This window comes from Pan paniscus, chromosome 1, assembly GCF_029289425.2.
Source record: "Pan paniscus chromosome 1, NHGRI_mPanPan1-v2.0_pri, whole genome shotgun sequence".
Classification (NCBI taxonomy): Eukaryota; Metazoa; Chordata; class Mammalia; order Primates; family Hominidae; genus Pan; species Pan paniscus.
In genome coordinates this window covers 215,100,547-215,125,855 of record NC_073249.2, presented here as the reverse complement: position 1 = coordinate 215,125,855, position 25,309 = coordinate 215,100,547, and the positions used below count along the sequence as shown (strand labels likewise).

At 45.5% G+C, this 25,309-nt stretch overlaps 1 non-coding gene across 1 annotated transcript; it reads left to right on the top strand.

Moving 5' to 3' along the window:
• Nucleotides 1-24,873: 24,873 nt before the first annotated feature.
• LOC117978310 (U6 spliceosomal RNA) lies at nt 24,874-24,980 on the top strand. The gene has a single exon (XR_004669177.3). It is a non-coding gene; the product is annotated as a U6 spliceosomal RNA (small nuclear RNA).
• Nucleotides 24,981-25,309: the final 329 nt, after the last annotated feature.

Below are 25,309 nucleotides of genomic sequence, written 5' to 3'. Positions count from 1 at the left end.
CCCTTCTGGTACCAAGAAGAGTGTGTCCCAACCTCTAAAGAGCAGGCAAGATCCCTCCTAGTCCATGAATTATTAGCCACTGTTGCAATAAACTCATAGCACTGGCAAATGTTACCGAGGATCTCTGAAGCTCGGATCTCATGCCCAGCTAATCTTTTATTTTTTGACTTTTTGTAAAGACAGTGGGTTTCACTATGTTGTCCAGGCTGGTCTTGAACTCCTAGACTCAAACAATCCACCCACTTTGGCCTCCCAAACTACTGGGATTACAGGCGTAATCCTCTTCCCGGCCTCATTATTGAAAATTTCAGCAAGAAGCTTTGAAAGCTATGTGACAGTGTTATGCATCATTCGCAAGACACAGATGTTTCCAGTACACACCTCTTACACATGTTCAAAATGAACCACTTTGGCTGTGCACAGTGACTCACACCTGTAATCCCAGCACTTTGGGAGGCAGAGGCATTGGATCATCTGAGTTCAGGAGTTTGAGACCATCCTGGCCAACATGGTAAAACACTACCTCTACTAAAATTACAAAAATTAGCCAGGTGCAGTGGTCTGCGCCTATAGTCCAAGCTACTAGGGAGGCTGAGGCAGGAGGATCGCTTGAACCCAGGAGGCACAGGTTGCAGTTAGCTGAGATTATACCACTACAATCCAGCCTGGGAAATTGGCTAGATTCAAAAAAGAGAGAGAGAGGGAGAACTACATTGGATTAGACTTCTTAAGCTCCATCCAGTTAATCATGGTTGGATTTTTGTCTTTCTTCCAGATTAACTATCAAATTAGTTATTCATCCATGAAAGTGAAATATTTAGGGATATGGTGAAAGTCCAGGACTCATTCACTGATTTACTCCACAAACATGGAATTTTACTAATATGTGTCCTTTGTAGTTCTGAGTGTGAGATAGGGAAGAGTTGAATCTCTTCCTGACATTAGAAAGAAAGAAAAAAACGTGAAAGTATCTTTGTTGAGAGATCCTTGGCCACATCAAATTTATCAAAATATTTCAGAGTTAAAACAGTTTTACAAAGATAGACATGACAGTCCCTAAGAAAACATAGTAGAAATCTTCATGAATCCAATGATCACCTGGGTGGTATAATTTAATTTTTTTCGTGTCGGGCGAGCTGAGTCTCACTTCATCACCCAGGCTGGAGTGCAGTGGTGCCATCTCGGCTCACTGTAACCTCTGCCTCCCAGGTTCAAGTGATCCTTATGCTTCAGCCTTCCATGTAGCTGGGATTACAGGCATGCACCTCCACACCCATGTCTCCGTTTGGGTGGAAGAGTTACAATGAGGATGTGATTGGTTTAAAATTAAGGTCAAAGATCCTCTTTGGTTAAGATTTTTTTTCCTTAATAGGGTCTCACAATGTTGCCCAGGCTGGAGTACAGCAGTGGTGTGAGCATGGCTCACTGCAGCCAAAATCTTCTGGGCTCAATTGTTTCTCCCATGTCAGCAACCCATACAATTGGGAAGACAGATGCATGCTACCATGCCCGGCTAATTAAAAAATATGTATATTTTGTAGAGGCCAAGCACCAGTGGCTCATGGCTGTAATCCCAGCACTTTGGGAGGCCAAGGCAGGTGGATCACTTGAGGTCAGGAGTTTGAGACCAACCTGGCCAGCATGGTGAAACCCCACCTCTACTAAAAATACAAAATTTAGCCAGGCAAGTTGGCAGTTGGATGTAATACCAGATACTCAGGAGGCTGAGGCATGAGAATTGCTTGAGCCGGGGAGGCAGAGGTTGCAATGATTTGAGATCATGCCACTGCACTCCAGCCTTGGAAACAGAGCAAGACTCCATCCCCCGTTCAATAAAGAATATTTTATAGAGATGGGTTTTTGCTGTGTTGTCCAGGTTGGTCTCAAACCCCTGGGCTGAAATGATCCTCCCGCCTTGGTCTCCCAAAGTGTTGGGGTTAAAGGCATGAGTCACTGCTCCCTTCAAGAATTTTGAAATGACATAAACCAAAGCACAATCCAATTTTTTGAAATAAAGACAAAACTGCATTTAGAGGAAAAAATGCAAAGCTTCAAATTGTTCATATGAGAAAAAAAACAAAACAGGATATAACTCTATGCCATCTTAGGCTGCACTGTCACCATCCCAGACCAGCTGACTGTAGGTCAGATGGGAGTGTCCTTACAGAGAGATTAGTGACTTACCAGATCTGGACTCAGTTTGCAGGGTGCTCAGACCTCAGGAAGAACCAAGCAGGAACTCCAGACTTGAAGACTTTGTGTCTCTCCTGTGGGTCTTTAGAAGCTTTTATTGACCTTTCTAATCACAACTCCCACCCACACCCCTCCACGTATCCACTGCTAGCTTCCAATCAACAAGTGATATCTGATTGCATTTCTGAAGCTCCACCCAGTTAATCCTGATTGGGTTTTTGGCTCTCCCCAGATTAATGGATTGAATCAGATATCCATTCATATCAGATATCCATATGAAGTTCATGAATCAAGAAATTGACAGTGTTAGGGATAGGGTGGGAATCAAGAATGCATTCATTCAAGACCGTGCAAGGTGGCTCACTCCCGTAATCCCAGCACTTTGGGAGGACAAGTTGGGTGCGTCACCTGAGTTCAGACATTCAAGACGAGCCAGGCCAACAAGGTGAAACCCCGTCTCTACAAAAATACAAAAATTAGCCAGGGACGATGGCGCATGCCTGTAATCCAGCTACTCAGGAGGCTGAGGTGGGAGAATCGCTTGAACCCAAGAGGCAATGGTTGCAGTGAACCAAGATTGCACCATTGCACTCCACTCTGGGTGACAGAGGAAGACTTTGTCAGAAAAAAAAAAATTCATTCATTCATGAACTTCACAAACACTGATGGAATTTCACTAATATGTGACCTGCATAGTCCTGAGTTTGAGGCAGGGAAGGGTCTAATCTTTCCCAGATATTAGACAGAAAACTAAAATCTGAAAGTAGTATTGTTGGGAGATCTTTGGCCACATCAAAATCACAAAAATGTTTTATAGTTAAAATAGCTTTATAAAAACAGAGGAGTCGTCCCTACAAAATCAGAATAAAAATCTCCATGTATTGAATGGTCTTGTGGGTTTTATATCACCTAAGGTAGCAATTTTTTCACTCCTGCTGGTGGAAGAGAGGTGCCACTGAGGGCTTGAGTGGTCTCAGGGCTTAGGTTAAGGCTTGTCTGGAAGAAATTGCAACCATACTTATAAACTTTATAAACTTAATCAGTGAAGAAGGGAGGGGGAGAAACAAACATAAACCAAGCTTGCAGCGCATTCAGCATTCATCATAAGGTCAGCTTGCTCTCTGACCTGCTTCCTCATGGTTGCTGGCAGCCTACTGTCCCAAAATCATGTAGACCTTAGATTACAGTTCCCCTTAACTGCCCTGCAGACAACAATTTAGGCCTTGTAAAACATTAACTTTTTCATTTGACATATTCTTTCAGGTTCTGCATGTCAGTGAAGCTACTGATGGCAGGTGATCTGAAGGGCCCTGCAAGGCACCAACTCACCAAGGAATGCAGTTTTGACATCCTGATGACTTCATACCTCTTATTGCCACCAAACTGCACCAACTTTCCAGCCCCTTGCTATCCATGATCCTCTGAAAACTCTCAGTACTTCTTGGGGAGATGAATTTGAGGGTCTCCTCCCAGCTTTTCATTTTGCCACCCTGTGATCGTTAAACTCTCTGCTGCAAACCCTGCCGTCTAAGAATATTAGTATGCTACTGTGCTGCAGGCATAGGAACCTGATGGTCCTGTAAAAAAGTCATGTCAAAATTACAAAGGGAAGTGAAGGTGGAGGCTGGTCAGGGTTGAGCTGTGTGTTTTAATGGGATCCGGGGAGTGAACCAAGACTTGGTAAACATGTTGGGGGTTATTGAGGGTGTGGAGGAGGAATCTTTCCAACATTGCACTGAGGCCCCCTTGGTGTTGATACTTGTGACCAAGAATGAGTCTTCCAAAACAGTGTATGTAATTCTCCTGATTTTTCCTTTCAAAACCTTTGTCTTCCTTTACCTCCCTGAATAATCTCACATCTATTCCCATTGCTTTGCTCATTTCATAATAAAAATCCTTTTTTTAAAAAGAATCTCTTTCTCTGTGAAGTAGACCATATATTTTATTGCCACACAAGATGAGTAGCCTGGTATTATGGAGAGAAAGTGTCAAAAGGATCCCATTCCCCACCAGCTGGGGGTGATATAAAGGTCCTGGTTATTATTTGTCATATGTGCACCTGCATATTGCCAGTGAAAACTTACAGGTCACATTTTTCAGGATTCCAAATTAACCACCTGTGGAAGGTCTTATGATTGGCTTACATTCTGTCCCTGAGTAAAGAATCTGATCTTGAGTTCATGAGTGCCTCAAACTCTACATGTATTGATGAAGCTTCACCCACTGACAGTGAGAAGGACACTGATTTGATTCTGATCATGAAGTTTCACTGGTTGTCTTGCAAGGAAAATGTTTAACTTGTTATGTTGTCAGCTAAAGTCAATGATTGTAACCTCTGTATTGTACCTTCCAATGGAGAAAACAAAAACAAAACAAAAACTCAACTCTATTTGAACCTTGCCAGGTCAGTAAAACAAAAGAAAATTAAAAAAAAAAACTGATAGGAGGAGTCTCATTCCCTTCTTTTAACTTTTCTCACAAAAGCATTCCAACTTGTAACAGACTTTGGAACACACCCACTTTGTTGGTCTGTGTCTTCCACATTGATTCTCACATTTAGCTTCCAATGAAGATTTATTTAATTATTTCTGCCTTAAGAGCCTTACCTTCCACTGACACCAGGTTGCATGGTGACAGTTTGAACTGGGGTGGGATGAAAAAATATTTTTATGAATTTTATTAAATAATCCTTGCATGTCATCTCCATTGAAGAATGAATAGGGTCTTCTCCAAATATGTGCTGAGTATGGATGCATCCAATAAATGAAACTATTGTTTATTTCATATAGTAGAGGTATAGATGCATTCTATTTGCCTCGAGTTTCCAATGAACAAATGTCTAGTTTCAGTAAGTTCTCTGATTATATGGCAGAGGGTAACATGGTCATGTTCTGATTCTGTGTCTATGTCAATACTTTTAGCATTTCAGTCTTCAAAATGTGTGTCAAATGAAAGAGTTTGATTCTAGGGGGAGTCTGGGACACTACCTAGATTAGACCCGGTTACACTAATGTTTCCTATGCATGGAGATAAGTTACAAGTAATGAAATTAACAAGAGTTATAGGCCACTCATTTCCATCTATAGCTTCTGCTCAGTGCCAAGTCATTTAATTATAAATATTAACCAACCACGTGTGAGAGCAGATTCTACTATTAGTTGTGATCCTTCCCATTCATCTAAATGACTCCATAACCAGTAATTGCTTTGGTTAGTGAGAGTGGCTAAATTTTGAATAGGAGACCTTAGAAATTGTTTGCTTTGACTGGTGAAAGTACGTAACAAAATAAAATGTAGGCTTGATCATTTTGTGTTAATACAAAACAAAACCAAGTCTCAGTCAATGGAAGGAGATCAAATGGAGTTTTGTCCCATTTTCTTAAAAAAGCTGTCTACCATGTGATGATGTCTGCTTGTAAGAAAGGCTTTGTTCCTTGGTTATCCTTAATTTTAAGTCACCTGGTATGGTCCCATCCAATGCTGCTCATGGGCAGATTTCCCTTGGTGTAATTTTAAAAGATGCAGTCCCTCTCCCTCTCCCTCTCCCCACGGTCTCCCTCTCTTTCCACGGTCTCCCTCTGATGCCGAGCTGAAGCTGGACTGTACTGCTGCCATCTCGTCTCACTGCAACCTCCCTGCCTGATTCTCCTGCCTCAGCCTGCCGAGTGCCTGCGATTGCAGGCGCGTGCCGCCAAGCCTGACTGGTTTTCATACTTTTTTGGTGGAGACGGGGTTTCGCTGTGTTGGCCGGGCTGGTCTCCAGCTCCTAACCGCGAGTGATCTGGCAGCCTTGGCCTCCTGAGGTGCCAGGATTGCAGACGGAGTCTCGTTCACTCAGTGCTCAATGTTGCCCAGGCTGGAGTGCAGTGGCGTGATCTCGGCTACCTACAACCTCCACCTCCCAGCCGCCTGCCTTGGCCTCCCAAAGTGCCGAGATTGTAGCCTCAGCCCGGCCGCCACCCCGTCCGGGAAGTGAGGAGCGTCTCTGCCTCGCTGCCCATCGTCTGGGATGTGAGGAGCCCCTCTGCCCAGCCACCATCCCGTCTAGGAAGTGAGGAGTGTCTCTGCTCAGCCGCCCATCGTCTGAGATGTGGGGAGCGCCTCTGCCCCACCGCCACCCCGTCTGGGAGGTGAGGATTGTCTCTGCCCAGCCGCCCCCATCTGGGAAGTGAGGAGCCCCTCTGCCCGGCAGCCGCCCCATCTGAGAAGTGAGGAGCCCCTCCGCCTGGCAGCCGCCCTGTCTGTGAAGTGAGAAGCCCCTCCGCCCGGCAGCCACCCCGTCTGGGAATTGAGGAGCGTCTCCACCCGGCAGCCACCCCGTCCGGGAGGGAGGCGGGGGTTCAGCCCCTGCCCGGCCAGCCGCCCAGTCCGAGAGGGAGGTGGGGGGCACCTCTGCCCGGCCGCCCCTTCTGGGAAGTGAGGAGCCCCTCTGCCCGGCCACCACCCTGTCTGGGAGGTGTACCCAACAGCTCATGGAGAACGGGCCATGATGACGATGGCGGTTTTGTGGAATAGAAAAGGGGGAAAGGTGGGGAAAAGATAGAGAAATCAGATTGTTGCTGTGTCTGTGTAGAAAGAAGTAGACATAGGAGACTTCATTTTGTTCTGTACTGGGAGGGGTTCTTCTGCCTTGGGATGCTGTTGAACTGTGACCTTGCCCCCAGCCCTGTGCTCTCTGGGGCATGTGCGGTGTCCACTCAGGGTTAAATGGATTAAGGGCAGTGCAAGATGTGCTTTGTTAAACAGATGCTTGAAGGCAGCATGCTCGTTAAGAGTCATCACCACTCCCTAATCTCAAGTACCCAGGGACACAAACACTGCGGAAGGCTGCAGGGTCCTCTGCCTAGGAAAACCAGAGACCTTTGTTCACTTGTTTATCTGCTGACCTTCCCTCCACTATTGTCCTATGACCCTGCCAAATCCCCCTCTGCGAGAAACACCCAAGAATGATCAATTAAAAAAAATAATAAAAAAATAAAAGATGAAGTCTCCAAATGGTAGGGCATGAAGGTCCAGTGATCATCAAAACCCTCCTTCACCAACTGGAAATAGGCTTTGAAAGGTCTTGCGGTACTGAGTCATATTGTTACTGAACGATGGGCTCACTCTCCTAAGCGCATAGAAAAGCAAAAAAGGCTGGGCATGGTGGCTGACACCTATATTTGCAGCACTTTAGGAGGCCAAGGCAGGCGGATCACAAGGTCAGGGGTTCGAGTCCAGCCTGGCCAATATGATGAAACCCTGTCTCTATGAAAAATACACAAATTAGCTGGGTGTGATGACCCATGCCTGTAATCCCAGCTACTTAGGAGGCTGAGGCAGAAGAATCGCTTGTTCCTGTGAGGCAGAGGTTGCAGTGAACCGAGATTGCACCTCTGCACTCCAGCCTGGGTGACAGAGCAAGCCTCCATTTTGGGAAAAAAAATTTATTAAGAGTTAACTGGGCTGGGCATAGTGGCTTATACCTGTAATCCCAGCACTTTAGGAGGCCAAGGTGGGCGGATCACAAGGTCAGGAGCTCCAGATCAGCCTGACCAATATGGTGAAACTCCCTCTCTATTAAAAATACAAAAATTAGCTGGGCATGGTGGTGCATGCCTGTAATCCCAGCTACTGGGGAGGCTGAGGCAGGAGAATCACTTGAACCCAGAAGGCCAATGTTGCAGTGAGCTGAGATCATGCCACTGCACTCCAGCCTGGGCAACAGAGCAAGACTCTGTCTCAAAGAAAAAAATAAAAATAAAAATAAAAAAGAGTTAACTGACAAGCAGATAGGAGACAAGTTCTAAACCTGTCTCCCCAATCTGGGGATGGTGCAGCAAGCTTGCATCATCTTTCCAACTGGTTTCAGATGATGCCAATTCAAACAGTCTGCCTGGCTGTGTTAATAGTTAAGAGGTTAAACCTTTTTCCCATCGGACATGCCTGAGCAATTTGGGCTTTGCGTCATCACCTGTAACAACTTAAGCAATGACTAATCTGTTGGAGTTGATCCTCTGGTTACATGATCAGAGCTAAAAAGTGCAGGGGATACATGAGGTTCTATTATCAAAGGCATAGGTTCTCCAGTAAATACTTAATTATCAGTGTTTCTGATTGCAGTTGGTAAAAATAAAATACCTTATGGGGGATCTGGCTGTGTTTTCCCATAGGGGGTGGTAAAAATTTCATTAAAGTAATCCAGTCTTGCTGGACATGATGGCTCACACCTGTAATCTCAGCACTTTGGGAAGCTGAGGCTGGCGGAACACTTGAAGCCAGGAGTTGACCAGCCTGGGCAACATGGTGAAACCCCATTATTTACTAAAAATACAAAAATTAGCTGGGTGTGGTGGTATACCTCTAATCCCAGCTACTTGGGAGGCTAATGCATGAGAATCACTTGAACCCAGGAGGCAGAGGTTGCAGTGAGCTGAGATAGCACCACTGAACTCCAGCCTGGGTAACAGAGACTGTGTCTCAAAAAAAAAAAAAAAAATTAACCCAGTCTCCTTTGTTAGTTTAGCTAATTTTAGTTTCAAGATACCATTTCTTCACTCGACCTTTGTAGGATACCAAGGATAATGAAGTTAATGGTAGTGCTGTTGGATCTGAAAAACCTTATCTGTGTGATCACCCGCCCAGTAAACGGAGTTCTCCTACCACTGGAGATTTCTCCAGAGACGCCCCAGAAAGGAAACACATTTTATAATCATTTATTCACTATGGCTGTGGCATCAGCCTTTCTAAAAAGGTAAGCTACAACCCATCCTGAAAACAGACACATAATCATAAGAATTGTACCCTTTTTATATGGCTCGCTGTCATCATTGGTCCATGACATTCCCCTTTCTTGCAGCTATATGTGTGTATGTCTATCTATTCCTATATATATCTATACTTAATTTTTATTACCATGATTCACTTCCACTCCCCTTTCCATAGATAGCCACTCTACTCTTTGACCTAGCCTTGAATTTGCATGTGACCTCTTAGAATATAAGTATATAGCAAGGATTTAGAATATATACTTAAGATGGCCGAAGAGGAACAACTCCAGTCTACAGCTCCCAGCATAAGTGATGCAGAAGACGGGTGATTTCTACATTTCCAACTGAGGTACCAGGTTCAACTCACTGGAGAGTGCCAGACAGTGGGTGCAGGACAGTGGGTGCAGTGCACCGTGCGTGAGCTGAAGCAGGGCGAGGCATCGCCTCACCTGGGAAGCACAAGGGGTCAGGGAATTCCCTTTCCTAGTCAAAGAAAGGGGTTACAGATGGCACCTGGAAAATCAGGTCACTCCCACCCTAATACTGCGCTTTTCTAATGGGCGTAACAACTGCACACCAGGAGATTATATCCCACACATGGCTTGGAGGGTCCTATGCCCACGGAGCCTTGCTCATTGCTAGCACAGCAGCCTGAGATCAAACTGCAAGGTGGCAGCGAGGCTGGGGGAGGGGCCCCCACCATTGCCGAGGCTTGAGTAGGTAAACAAAGCAGCCCGGAAGCTGGAACTGGGTGGAGCCCACCACAGCTCAAGGAGGCCTGTTTGCCTCTGTAGACTCCACCTCTGGGGGCAGGGCACAGACAAACAAAAGAAAGCAATAACCTCTGCAGACTTAAATGTCCCTGTCTGACAGCTTTGAAGAGAGTAGTGGTTCTCCCAGCATGCAGCTTGAGATCTGAGAACGGGCAGACTCCCTCCTCAAGTGGGTCCCTGACCCCCGAGTACCCTAACTGGGAGGCACCACCAAGTAGGGGCAGACTGACACCTCACACACCTGGGTACTCCTCTGAGACAAAACTTCCAGACGAACGATCAGACAGCAGCATTTGTGGTTCACCAATATCCACTGTTCTGCAGCCTCTGCTGCTGATACCCAGGCAAACAGGGTCTGGAGTGGACCTCCAGCAAACTCCAACAGAACTGCAGATAAGAGTCCTGACTGTTAGAAGGAAAACTAACAAACAGAAACGACATCCACACCAAAAACCCATCTGTACATCACCATCATCAAAGACCGAAGGTAGATAAAACCACAGAGATGGGCAAAAAAAAGAGCAGAAAAACTGGAAACTCTAAAATTCAGAGTGCCTCTCCTCCTCCAAAGGAACGCAGCTCCTCACCAGCAATAGAACAAAGCTGGATGGAGAATGACTTTGATGATTTGAGAGAAGAAGACTTCAGAAGATCGAACTACTCCGAGCTAAAGGAGGAAGTTCGAACCAATGGCAAAGAAGTTAGAAACTTTGGGAAAAAATTAGACAAATGGATAACTAGAATAACCAATGAAGAGAAGTTCTTAAAGGACCTGATGGAGCTGAAAACCATAGCATGAGAATTATATGATGAATGCACAAGCCTCATTAACCTATGCAATCAACTGGAAGAAAGGGTATCAGCGATGGAAGATGAAATGAATGAAATGAAGTGTGAAGAGAAGTTTAAAGAAAAAAGAATAAAAAGAAAAAAACAAAGCCTCCAAGAAATATGGGACTATGTGGAAAGACCAAATCTATGTCTGACTGGTGTACCAGAAAGTGGTGGCGAGACTGGAACCAAGCTGGAAAACACTCTGCAGGATATTATCCAGGAGAACTTCCCCAATCTAGCAAGGCAGGCCAACATTCAAATTCAGGAAATCCACAGAATGCCACAAAGATACTCCTCGAGAAGAGCAACTCCAAGACACATAATTGTCAGATTCACCAAAGTTGAAATGAAGGAAAAAATGTTAAGGGCAGCCAGAGAGAAAGGTTGGGTTACCCACAAAGGGAAGCCCATCAGACTATCAGCTGATCTCTTGGCAGAAACTCTACAAGCCAGAAGAGAGTGGAGGCCAATATTCAACATTCTTAAAGAAAAGTATTTTCAACCCCGAATTTCATATCCAGCCAAACTAAGCTTCATAAGTGAAGGAGAAATAAAATACTTTACAGACAAGCAAATGCTGAGAGATTTTTGTCACCACCAGGCCTGCCCTAAAAGAGCTCCTGAAGGAAGCACTATACGTGGAAAGGAACAACCAGTACCAGCCACTGCAAAAACATGCCACATTGTAAAGACCATCAAGGCTAGGAAGAAACTGCATCAACCAACGAGCAAAATAACCAGCTAACATCATAATGACAGGAACAAATTCACACATAACAATACTAACCTTAAATATAAATGGGCTAAATGCTCCAATTAAAAGACACAGACTGGCAAATTGGATAAAGAGTCAAGACCCATCAGTGTGCTGTATTCAGGAAACCCATCTCACGTGCAGAGACACACATAGGCTCAAAATAAAGGGATGGAGGAAGATCTACCAAGCAAATGGAAAACAAAAAAAGGCAGGGGTTGCAATCCTAGTCTCTGATAAAACAGACTTTAAACCAACAAAGATCAAAAGAGACAAAGAAGGCCATTACATAATGGTAAAGGGATCCATTCAACAAGAAGAGCTAACTATCCTAAATATATATGCACCCAATACAGAAGCACCCAGATTCATACTTTTTTTTTTTTTTTTTGAGCAGTAGCAAGATTTATTGCAAAGAGCGAAAGAACAGAGCCTCCACACTGTGGAAGGGGACCCGAGCGGGTTGCCCCACCCAGATTCATAAAGCAAGTACTTAGTGACCTACAAAGAGACTTAGACTCCCACACAATAATAACGGGAGACTTTAACACCCCACTGTCAACATTAGACAGATCAATGAGACAGAAAGTTAACAAGGATATCCAGGAATTGAACTCAGTTCAGCACCAAGCAGACCTAATAGCCATCTACAGAACTCTCCACCCCAAATCAACAGAATGTACATTCTTTTCAGCACCACGCCACACCTATTCCAAAATTGACCACATAGTTGGGAGTAAAGCACTCCTCAGCAAATGTAAAGGAACAGAAATTATAACAAACTGTCTCTCAGAACACAGTGCAATCAAACTAGAACTCAGGATTAAGAAACTCACTCAAAACTGCTCAACTACATGGAAACTGAACAATCTGCTCCTGAGTGACTACTGGGTACATAACGAAATGAAGGCAGAAATAAAGATGTTCTTTGAAACCAATGAGAACAAAGACACAACATACCAGAATCTCTGGGACACATTCAAAGCAGTGTGTAGAGGGCAATTTATAGCACTAAATGCCCACAAGAGAAAGCAGGAAAGATCTAAAATTGACAACCTAACATCACAATTAAAAGAACTAGAGAAGCAAGAGCAAACACATTCAAAAGCTAGCAGAAGGCAAGAAATAACTAAGATCAGAGCAGAACTGAAGGAAATAGAGACACAAAAAACCCTTCAAAAAATCAATGAATCCAGGAACTGGTTTTTTGAAAAGATCAACAAAATTAATAGACTGCTAGTAAGACTAATAAAGAAGAAAAGAGAGAGGAATCAAATAGATGCAATAAAAAATGACAAAGGGGATATCACCATTGATCCCACAGAAATACAAGCTACCATCAGAGAATACTATAAACACCTCTACGCAAATAAACAAGAAAATCTAGAAGAAATGGATAAACTCCTTGACATACACACCCTCCCAAGACTAAACCAGGAAGAAGTTGAATCTCTGAACAGACCAATAACAGGCTCTGAAATTGAGGCAATAATTAATAGCTTACCAACCAAAAAAAGTCCAGGACCAGATGGATTCACAGCCGAATTCTACCAGAGGTACAAGGAGGAGCTGGTACCATTCCTTCTGAAACTATTCCACTTAATAGAAAAAGAGGGAATCCTCCATAACTCATTTTATGAGGCCAGCATCATCCTGATACCAAAGCCTGGCAGAGACACAACAAAAAATAGAATTTTAGACCAATATCCTTGATGAACATTGATGCAAAAATCCTCAATAAAATACTGGCAAACTGAATCCAGCAACACATCAAAAAGCTTATCCACCATGATCAAGTGGGCTTCATCCCTGGGATGCAAGGCTGGTTCAACATATGAAAATCAATAAACATAATCCAGCATATAAGCAGAACCAAAGACAAAAACCACATGATTATCTCAATAGATGCAGAAAAGGCCTTTGACAAAATTCAACAACCCTTCATGCTAAAAACTCTCAATCAATTAAGTATTGATGGGGCGTATCTCAAAATAATAAGAGCTATCTATGACAAACCCACAGCCAATATCATACTGAATGGACAAAAACTGGAAGCATTCCCTTTGAAAACTGGCACAAGACAGGGATGCCCTCTCTCACCACTCCTATTTAACATAGTGTTGGAAGTTCTGGCCAGGGCAATCAGGCAGGAGAAGGAAATAAAGGGAATTCAATTAGGAAAAGAGGAAGTCAAATTGTCCCTGTTTGCAGATGACATGATTGTATATCTAGAAAACCCCATCGTCTCAGCCCAAAATCTCCTTAAGCTGATAAGCAACTTCAGCAAAGTCTCAGGATACAAAATCAATGTGCAAAAATCACAAGCATTCTTATACACCACTAACAGACAAACGGAGAGTCAAATCATGAGTGAACTCCCATTCACAATTGCTTCAAAGAGAATAAAATACCTAGGAATCCAACTTACAAGGGATGTGAAGGACCTCTTCAAGGAGAACTACAAACCACTGCTCAATGAAATAAAAGAGGATACAAACAAATGGAAGAATATTCCATGCTCATGGGTAGGAAGAACCAATATGGTGAAAATGGCCATGCTGCCCAAGGTAATTTATAGATTCAATGGCATCCCCATCAAGCTACCAATGACTTTCTTCGCAGAATTGGAAAAAACTACTTTAAAGTTCATATAGAACCAAAAAAGAGCCCGCATTGCCAAGTCAATCCTAAGCCAAAAGAATAAAGCTGGAGGCATCATGCTACCTGACTTCAAACTATACTACAAGGCTACAGTAACAAAAACAGCATGGTACTGGTACCAAAACAGAGATATAGACCAACGGAACAGAACAGAGCCCTCAGAAATAATGCCGCATATCTACAACTATCTGATCTTTGACAAACTTGACAAAAACAAGAAATGGGGAAACAATTCCCTATTTAATAAATGGTGCTGGGAAAACTGGCTAGCCATAAGTAGAAAGCTGAAACTGGATCCCTTCCTTACACCTTATAGAAAAATTAATTCAAGCTGGATTAAAGACTTACATGTTAGACCTCAAACCATAAAAACCCTAGAAGAAAACTCATAGGTGTTCTCACTCGTAGGTGAGAATTGAACAATAAGAACACATGGACACACGAAGGGGAACATCACACGCCGGGGACTGTTGTGGGGTGGGGGGAGGGGGGAGGGATAGCAATAGGAGATATACCTAATGCTAAATGATGAGTTAATGGGTGCCACACACCAACATGGCACATGTATACATATGTAACAAACCTGCACGTTGTGCACATGTACCCTAAAACTTAAAGTATAATAATAATGAAAAAAGAATATATACTTGCATTTTGTGTGAGTATTTATTTTAATCCACGTATATGCTCTAGTGTATGGTGCTACAGAAGAGGGCCTGACAATTAATTGTCCAGTCCCAGACACTTTGGAGAGTGAATGGACGTGTTGTTATAATTAATTGCATTTTTTTTGGAGATGGAGTCTCACTCTGTTGCCAGGCTGGAGAGCAATGGTTCGATCCAAACCATATCACAGGGGGTAATGCTGTCAGACAACGTATTTCTATTTCACTAGTAAAATTTCTTTGGAATAACAGATTTGGCAGTGAATATAAACATAGCAAACATTACACCTGATGCTCTGGACCCCAACTCTTGCACAAGCCTCTGACTGTGGAGTTTTATTTGAAAGGATGAAAATGAGCAGCAGATTTCAGGGACTGGGACAGTATCATGTCACCGCCAAAGATGTTGACAAACAGGCATTCCGTCATTCCAGTCCCACCACTTACAGGCTGTCTGGCCTTGAAAATTTCTCCCTCTCTCTTTGAATCTGTCTCTTTCTCCATCAAATGTGTAGAAGGATAATCTCAATCTTCAGGTAAAAATGCTGAGCCCAAAGCATGGGGCATAATAAACCCTCCATAAATGTTGGCTACTTTTGTTGACATTCAAAGACAACAGGCATAATCAGGAAAACAGTTGAGGCCACAGGGGATAACTCAGCCCTAAGGCAGAGTCCTCTCCTGTGCCAGCCACTCCCTCTGCCAGGACACAAGCTTCACATCCACCCCAGGAAGAATTAAGAGCAAGTCCTGCTGACTCTGCCTCCAGGACGTCCCCATGCTGTCCATGGCCACTCAAGTGGACACCAGGACCTCCTGTCTGGACAGTGCAAGAATCTTCTGATGCATGTCCCTGCCCTCTGGTTATCCCCCCAGGGAACACGGTCCTCTCAGCCACCTCGGGGATGTGGAAAATAGGCTTCAAGTGGCCTCACAACCCTAACCCCAAACTGCCAATGACCCCTGAGTCACCCTTGCCCCTGGCTGCACCTCTCCAGTCTCATCTCCCTGAGCCAATTCACAACCTGCCACTTCAGACACTGGTCTTCTCATTCTCTCTGTGTTTCCCCTAAAGCACGTGAACTAGTCATTTTGTCCTTCTTGCTGGGGTCTGAGTCACTGGCCAGTCAAGGCCAAATGCTGGATCAATGAGACAGGAGGAGGCCAATGACTCCAGGCCCCAGGTGAGTGGAAGGGAGGCTTTTATGAACTGGGTGCTATCGAGAACCGCAGGCCCAGTGGGCATCCCTACAATGACCTCATGGTGTTTACATGTTTATGTGTGTGTGTGGTCAGCTAGGAAGTCACAGCTCTCCAGCATGGCTCCATGGCAGAGACAAGTAAAATATCCCATGTCTCTAGCAGGGCAAGTTTCCCGTGAGTCCAGCAAGAAGGCATGGGATCTGTGGAAAGGAGGCCTCTGGGAAAAACCCCACCTTTGAGGATAATGTTAAAAGCTGAACTTGAGACCCTGAGAATCCTATGTCCTTCCCACTCCCCGCAGGGCTTCTCTTGATCCGGCCCTGACTCCCAGATGCAGAAGCCCAGGGAGGAGCTGGGAGACAGGGAAACTTGCTGGGACGCTCCATGCATTTGTCTCCAAGACGGTCCCCAAACCCAGGTGCCTGCAGCATCAGGGAGGCTCAGAGTTCCTGTGTCTGCCTGAAGGAAGCCTCATTTGCATGGATCCATGTAAGTTCTGAGATTCCTTCCCACACGTGGCCACCTGCAGGTGCCCCATAAATTCATCTTCCCAAGAAGAGCCAATGGGGTTAGGCGAGGACCCCAAACCTGCTCCCAACCCCACATCCACAGGACGGAGAGGGATCACCTGAAGCACAGGCCAGGGGGTGAGTCCTGACCCCACTGTCTCCTCCTAATCCCAGAGGGCAGTGGAGTGGCCACAGGCACCCCACCAAATCCTCCTGTACCCCAAGCCCAAGATGAACAAACTTCCCGACTCACTGGCCTATCCCAACTTAAAAAAAAGCAGGACAACTCTCCCAGGTGGAGAAGACACCAGCTGCCTCTGCGGTGCTGAGCCCAGGAGCAAGATGATCACTGTTCAAACTGCCTTGGCAAGTTGTTTCAAAGAAATAAAACCCTTGGCTTCTCAGTGTTTTGAGTCACATTGCACTTAGTAAATGTTCGTTTTACTAATGTTTTTCACTTCCCTGTATATTTATATTCAGCAGTGAGAGACCTCTTCATATTCCAACAAAAAGTGATTAAAGGATTTGGGACACCTGTGATTATCCCCATGGGTTATTATGATCGCTCTGCACCGCGCAGCCTGCACAGACATTTTTCTGACCGGGACTGCAGTGCTGAGCCTGGTGTCCTCTGCTGAGTTCATTTTCCAGCTTCCTTGCATTTTATTCATCTTCCCTGGTAGCACCTGGAATTGCAGGAAGCAATCCCAGGTGCTCAGTGAAGGTCTTTGAATGAATCAAGGGGAGAGGAGTCAGGGGGAGGCAGAGGGTGTGGGAGGAGTCACATGTGCCAGAATCTTCTCTTCAGACGTGTCACAGAGAGTCCCCTCCAGGCACTCTTGTTGGGTCTCAGTGCTGGACATTGGAGGATTTTTCTGACTGAGGATCATTGTGCCCTCTCTGGATCCACTGGAAAGCTCTGGGCAGCCAGATGAGCCTTGGTTTGACTTCCATCCTCCATGATTTTCCCTTTGCTTGTCAGAGGAGGTTTGGAATAACTTGGATGTCAGGGACTCTGAGCCAGACCCCATTCTCTTTCATTCCCTCCTGAAAAGCCCAGTCCTCACTGTCCCATAAGGCTCTGACCAGTGAAAAGATGGAGCTGCACGATTTCCAAACAGAATCCTTTCCTTGGCCTCAAGCCACAGCTGCTTCCCTCTGACCTGCTGCTTGTCTTTGGATCCAGGATGGACACTCGCCACCCGCTCTTCCTCTCCTGGGAATCCCCACTCTCCTGACTCTGTGCCCCTGGGGCAGGATGGGGCAGCCACTAAAATCTCATGCAGACCAGGGCACATAAAGTGTCTTGGGAACTCACAGACCCAAGTCCAAGCCCCAGTGCCCCAGGGTCTCAGACACAAGTCCCTGCCTTTCAGAGACACAGCTCTATGAGAGCCAGAGAACCTGGCTGCCTGCTCTGCTGCCACCTCCCTCCTTCCCCTTTATTTCAGCCCCATCAGCTCCTCTGGTCACTCCCCTTCTTGGCCCCGTTCCTACTTTCAGTCCCTCTGGCTCCGTCCAGCCTGGAGTGAGGGTGCAGACCTCCTCCCACCCCAGGCTCTGAGCACCTCCCTCAGCATCAAGTGTCTGCTTTCAGGGTGACCTTGTCCTCAGACTTGATTGGAGGAAGGAAGAGAGGAAGCCCCTATTTTAGCTCATGATATTCATGAATCTGACCTGGAATCAGACCTGGTTGAGGACCAGAGAAGGGCAACAGGGCCAGAACAGGGAGTTTGACTCTTAGAAATGCAGAGAGGGTGAACAGCTCAGGCTAAGAAGAGACCTGACTTGGACAGAAACAGACTGACTGCATTCCAGGTGCAGCCTTGTCAGCTCTAAGGCTGAGCCAGGGGAGCCTGGGAAGGGATGGCCCCTGCACCGGGACATTTCCCAGGACCTCTTCTCAGCCTGGCACCCATAGGAAGACCAGAGGACTCAGGTCTCCTTCTGCGTGCCAGGCAGGGTCACCCTCCAGCAGTCCGGTCCCAGGGGGCCTCTTTAGGGCCAGAGCAGCAGCTGAGGAACTCCCTGCTTTATGGCTTCTCATGTTCACCAAAATAGCTCAATAGAATTTTGGGAGAATTCCTCAATGACTGCTCTGGGGTGAGGGTCTCCCAGCATTGTGGCCATGTTCTGTTGTTCAGGAGATTTGGGCTGAGGTATCCAGGATGCATAAAGAGATACCTGCCTTGACAGCTCAGGCTGGAGGATGGAAACAGAAGCTCAGAAATATTCTAGTGACCCTCAGCAAGGGCCTGGGGGAGCTTTGGTATTCTGGTGGAGATTCTGTGAGTGGAGAAGGGGTCAGGTCATCTTCTCAGAGGGGCTCTGAAGGCTGCTCTGAGTTTGACAGCAGATGAGCACCTTGAGAAGAACAGGTGACAGGACATGGTAGAAATGCCCCCATGTGCGGGATTCTCAATGGGGTCCTGGGGATGGTGCTGGACCTTCTGAATTGGGCAGGAAGGGAAAGTTTGTCAATCAGTTCTTTTCAACATTTAGATTATTGAAATCCTTAGGGGATCCTCTAAGCCCCTCACCTGAGGGGTCTGTCCATCATTTGCTGCCTGAACACGGGCAGGTTCCTCTCCCTAGCCAAGTCTCAGGGTCACCACTTTAAAAATGGGGAATATAGCAACATGCCTTAGATTCCTCGTGAGGGAGAGCTGAGATCTCGGATGAATGGTACCAGTCCCTGCTGTGCCTTGTGCATGCTCAATCAACAGAGACACTCAGGATCACCTTTGGTGCTGAGCTCACCCTCAGCCTCAGGCTCACAAAGTGAGGGCAGGTGAAGTAGAAGCCGCACTGAGCACGTTTCAGTTTAACTCGATTGCACACATAGCAGGGCATTGATAGTGAGGTCAGAAATGTGGAGAAAGAACATTTACAGAAATATTCCATGATGGAGAACATCCTTCAAAGTACTGCAGTTTTGGAAGCCAGTGGCATCTCCGAGCTGTTTGGGTTTCATATGGAATGTGAGAGAAAGGCCTGGAGGACTTTCTGGAGGCGGGGGACGTTCTTGCTACTTTGTGCCCTAAAATAGCAGAAGAATGACTGTGTGATCCTGCTTAGGATGGGAGCCATCCCTGAACTTAGCAGATCTTTTAACATGAAATAGAGCTTCCAGGTTTTGTTGGGGAAATGTATTGTACATTTGCACACAATACAACCGGATGTGTGCACCGTTCTTAAAGACAGGAAGGCTGAGTTTCTCTCTCTTCCTTCCTTCCGTTCTTTCTTTCTTTCTTTCTTTCTTTCTTTCTTTCTTTCTTTCTTTCTTTCTTTCTTTCTTTTCTTTCTTCCTTCCTTCCTTCCTTTCTTTCTTTCTTTCTTTCTTTCATTTCCTTCCCTCCCTCCCTCCCTCCCTCCCTCCCTCCCTCCCTCCCTCCCTCCCTCCCTCCCTTCCTCCCTCCCTCACTTCCTTCCTTCCTTCCTTCCTTCCTTCCTGTGGCATCTGCCCCAGCTCACATTCTCAGATTCCATCTTCCCAGGCTGATTTTCTGAGGCGAGCCCATCATTTTTGGGAGTAAACACGCTTTCCCTTGTAGTAGAGGCCAAGACTGTATCTGCCTCCTCTGCCCTTAAAGACAATGTCGTGTTTGAAGAGTCTGCACTGTCTCTTTTGTAATTATTCCCTTTTTAATTTTTAAACTCAATCTAGACAGAGTCTTTCAATCCTTCTGTGGAGATGCCCACAAAATACCCACCATGTTTTATGCTGTCTTGGTTCCTTTCCAGGATTCTATTAGAACACCCGGTCCCATCCTGCCCAGCCCCCACCTCACTTTGTCATTCTGTCCTGATTTCCTGCAGTGAAGCCTTGACCTTAGTCTTGTGATCAATCACACCCTCCGTGGTTCCCTTTTCAACCTGAACCCACATATGACCTGCCCTGTTATAAAACATAAAACCCAGGTGACCATTGGATAAAGGAGCTTTTTAATCCATTTTCTTAGGGTGGACATCACTGTCTTTTTAAAGCTGTTTTAACTGTCTTAATGAAACGTGTTGATAATTTTGATGTGGCCACAGATTTTTCCATAAAGATATCATCAGGTTTTGTTTTTTCTTTCTAATGCCAGGAACAGATTAAACCTTCCATGTCACTATGAAGGTCACATATTAGTCAAACTTCATCAGTGTTTGGGGAATAAATGAATTAATGAGTTTTGGACTTTCACCCTGTTATTTATTCTTTCACTTTCATAAATGCACATCTAATTTAATCAATGAATCAGAAGAAAGTGTGAAACTCAATCAGGATTAACTAGGTGGAACTTCAGAATCTAATCACGTATCACTTTCTGATTGGAAGCTGGTGATTGAGAAGGGGAGGGTGTGGTTAGAAACATCAATAAAAGCTCCTGAGTTTGCACAGGAGAGACCCAAAGCCCTGGTGCCTGGAACTACTGCTTGATTCTCTGAGAGATCCCAGCACCCTGCAAACTGAGTCCAGATCTGGTAAGTCGCCACCTCCTTAGGAACATGCCCATCTGATCTGCAGCCAGCCAGTCAGGGATGGTGACACGCAGCCCAAAGTGGCACAGAGAATTTCCTGTCTGTTTTTTCAATTAAACAGATGTAGGTTTTGATTTTTCCTCTAAATATAGTTTTGACTTCATCCCTCAAATTTTGATTTCTGCTTCATTTTTCTCATTTCAAAATTCTTATTGAAGCAGTTTTTTAAAAAAGATATTAAAAATTTACAGTTGGATGAATTTTTATGTCTTGACATGTGAAGTTACTGGTTTCTGTGCCCTTCAGCTAGAGTTCACACACTTGGTGATATTGTGATTTTCTCGAGTCTTGTTCTGAACATGGGATTTATCTCTGCCCTTAGACTCTGTCCCTAAGTGGGTGATTGTGAGTATGTGGAAGGGATGTGTATTGGATCCTTCATCTGAGACTTAGTGTTTCCATCCGCACCTTCCAAGTGCTCTAGAATACTGCCACACTGCTTTTATAGTTTCTCTTATAATTTTTCAAAATAAAAACAAATGGCATTGATTTTAGGGAGTCACTTTAGTCTTCCCCAAGCATGCTAATTGTGTAAACTGAGAATGCAGGCTGTGTGGGGCCACAGGACAGTCATTCTCATTGTTTTTGGGTGGTAAGTAGCAAAAAAATTTCCCTCAAAAAGGTGGAGCTTAGCTTTCAGGATCCTGAGTGACAGATCCCAGTAATCCTGAGTTTCAGTGGAGCAATGCATAGAAATTAATGGGCCACTGGCCACCTCGTCCCCTCCTTGGTGTTTGGAAGACATTCTTTGTGGTAGTCGCAGGGGCACAGGTACAGATTTGTGGCCACCAAGTGCAGAATGGAATTGGGGGGAATTGAGGGCTTTTCCACCTCCACCAGAGCAATGAGATTAGCAATAGGAGAAGATGAGGTGATCGTATTTGGCCTTAGAGTGATGCCTTTTCTCTGGATCTGAAAAGAGCAGGAGTGAAGAATGGTAAAAGTGATAGATGGTTTGCTGATGGTACAGGCATGTCAGGGTCCCCTGCAACCTGGCCACCCCAGCTGATGTTGCAGGATCCTGCCTGGGTTTGTCATTTATGCCTGTGTCTCCATCGGGCTCCTGTGGCCCAGAGATGTGGTTTTCTACCTGAAAGATGAGGAAAGGGAGCCTTAGAGTTCATGGACTTGATCCAGTCACCTCGGTGATGGTGAAGGACTGAGCCTCGATTGGGACTGCACTGAAGGAACAGAGTCTCCATTCCCAAACCCCAGGTGCTGACTATCCTCAGATGAGCAGAGCAGCCCTGGGTTATGGAGAGCGTCATCTCTCACCCTGAAGTCATCCCCACCTCTCTCCTCTAACTCCTTCTTGTTCTCTCCCAGGTGTCTCCAGGCCCCCTTGGAGATGGTCGTTATGACCGACTGCCTGCTGTCAGAGTCGGACTTGAAGCATCTCTCTTGGTGCCCGAGCATCCGTCAATTAAAGGAGCTGGACCTGAGGGGCGTCACACTGACCCATTTCAGCCCTGAGCCCCTCACAGGTCTGCTGGAGCAAGTTGTGGCCACCCTGCAGACCCTGGACTTAGAGGACTGTGGTATCATGGATTCCCAACTCAGCGCCATCCTGCCTGTCCTGAGCCGCTGCTCCCAGCTCAGCACCTTCAGCTTCTGTGGGAACCTCATCTCCATGGCTGCCCTTGAGAACCTGCTGCGCCACACCGTCGGGCTGAGCAAGCTAAGCCTGGAGCTGTATCCTGCCCCTCTGGAGAGTTATGACACCCAGGGTGCTCTCTGCTGGGGGAGATTTGCTGAACTTGGGGCTGAGCTGATGAAGACACTGAGGGACTTAAGGCAGCCCAAGATCATTGTGTTCTGCACCGTCCCCTGCCCTCGCTGTGGCATCAGGGCCTCCTATGACCTGGAGCCCAGTCACTGCCTCTGTTGAATGCCTGCCATCAGGGTGGATATATTTCAAGCTTTCTTCTGGTCATTTCGCAGCTGAAACCTAGGCCATGAGTGCATGTTAAAGGGAGCACAGACCCATCGTTTCAAATGCCTCCTCAGTGTGAATGGGAAAGGAATGAGGATGCAGGAGGGGCAGGACTGGGGGAAAAGTTGACTTGGAGTGGATGGGCTCTTTAGAGACCTGTGTCCCAGAGAATCAGAAATGGGAATCTGAATTGCTAGAGTGAGAATCGGGGAGGAGAGACACATGAGAGGGTTACCCCTGCACAGATGGTTGTAAAGTAACAGTCAGAAATAAAGGGAAACTGAGTGGAAACTGTCTGGTGTCCTCCATAATTGCTTAACATGGCTTAACAATTAAACAATTTAAACCTAAAAAAGTCCAGTTACTGATCGAGCTAATAAGGCACTGATTTGTCTGTGACTGATGAGGTTCAGCTCCTGGAAATCAAGCCATCAAAATGGAATTTGATCATTTGGATCAATTCCCTCCTTTTCTTTTCTTCTCTCTGTGCATCTATTACCTTCTTGCTATTCTCTGTGCCTATTTAATGGGTTAATACACATGAGAGACGCACACAGGGCCTGAAGCATTCTAAGTGTAAAGTGAGTGTCAACCCCTGAAGTTAAGCACCTTCAGGTGCCCTCATTCTGTCCCAATGCCAAGACCCTGTTCACTCTCAATGGGTGGATTCAGAGCTCTCAGTTCCTGACTGTTACCTGTGCTGGGAAAGCACTTCACTGCCCAAGGCGTGGCCCTGCCCTGGAAGGGGAGCTCCACACTGTATGAGCAGGAGCCTCAGGGCATCATTAACCCATGCCTGTCATGGTGGGTAGCGGCCCTTGCTGAATTAAAGTAGTTGTGGCCAATAAAGACATCCAAATTCCCTTTTAGCAAAATACTGACATTACGTAGGCATATAATACCTATAACATCAATGAAAGACCTTTTCTTAACTCCTCCTTCTTCTCCCTGTGAAGGAAGACTAGTGCATGGTAGTAGGAATCACACATCCTTAGAGGGTGGATAATGATCAAGTGCCTGTGGGTAATTAATGACCGCACCTGTGCTGAGGGACCCTACACAAAGGGCACCTAAGTGTAGAACCCTGCCGAGGACTCAGGGGCTGGTGCTGTTGGGCACGAAACAGCCAAGAGGCTCAGTTTCCCTGTAAAATGAAGATGATGATGCCACCACCCTATGAGACTATCGTAGGACCCAATGAGACGGTGCACGGCCAGGACTTGGAATGGGGCCTGGCATACAGTAAGAGCTCAATACATGCATCTTGTTCTTTTTTTTCCCATCCTAATAGAAGTCCCAGCATTCTTCACCCTTCAATCTCACCTTCTATTCCTGATAACAGGGAGGCAGCAGAAACCCAGGGCAGGCAATGGGACTCAACTTCTACATGCCACCACCACTTAATCATGATTCCCCCAAACAGCAGAGCCTCAGCAGCCAGCAGAGGGTGCGATGGGTGAGGCAGGACTGAGTTCATCTCTAGTGATCATGAGATAAAAATTTCCAACCCATGAGACTCATGTGCCATCTGCTGGTTGCTCAGACCATCTGGTGTAATTTATTGATGCAAACAGGGTGATATTGAGTGACATCTCCAAAAATCTGCTGTTATGTAAATGTTTATAGAGAATAAATATTGTGATTTATATATAACACATTTATACATATTGAATATATATATTGAAATTTTAACTTATAATGGCAATTTGGTATTTTAAAATATGTAGTGCAATATTTTAAAAATGTCTGTGGGCCAGGCACAGTGGCTCACGCCTGCAATCCCAGCACTTTGGGAGGCCAAGATGGGTGGATCACGAGGTCAGGAGATCGAGACCATACTGGCTAACACAACGAAACCCCGTAGCTACTAAAAATGCAATTAATTGGCCGGGTGTGGTGGTGGGCACCTGTAGTCCCAGCTACTCAGGAGGCTGAGGTAGGAGAATGGCGTGAACCCAGGAGGCAGAGTTTGCAGTGAGCCGAGAGTGTGCCACTGCACTCCAGCTTGGGGGACAGAGTGAGACTCCGTCTCAAAAAAAAAAAAAAAAGAAAGAAAGAAAAAAAAAGAAAATGTTTGTGTTGGTCTGGGCAGCACATATACTAAAACTGGAATGATACAGAGAAGATTAGCATGGCCCTTGCACAAGGATGACATGTAAATTCGTGACACGTTCCATATTTTTCAGGAAACAACAGATGCTGGAGAGAATGTTCAGAAATTAGGCATGCTTTGACACTGTTGGTGGGAGTGTAAATTAGTTCAACCTTTGTGGAAGACAGTGTGGCAATTCCTCAAGGATCTAGAACTAGAAATATCATTTGACCCAGCAATCCCATTACTGGGTATATACCCAAAGGATTATAAATCATTCTACTATAAACACACATGTACACATATGTTTACTGTGGCACTGTTCATAATAGCAAAGACTTGGAGCCAAACCAAAAGCTCTTCAGTGATACACTAGATAAAGAAAATATGGCACATATACACCATTCAATACTATGCAGC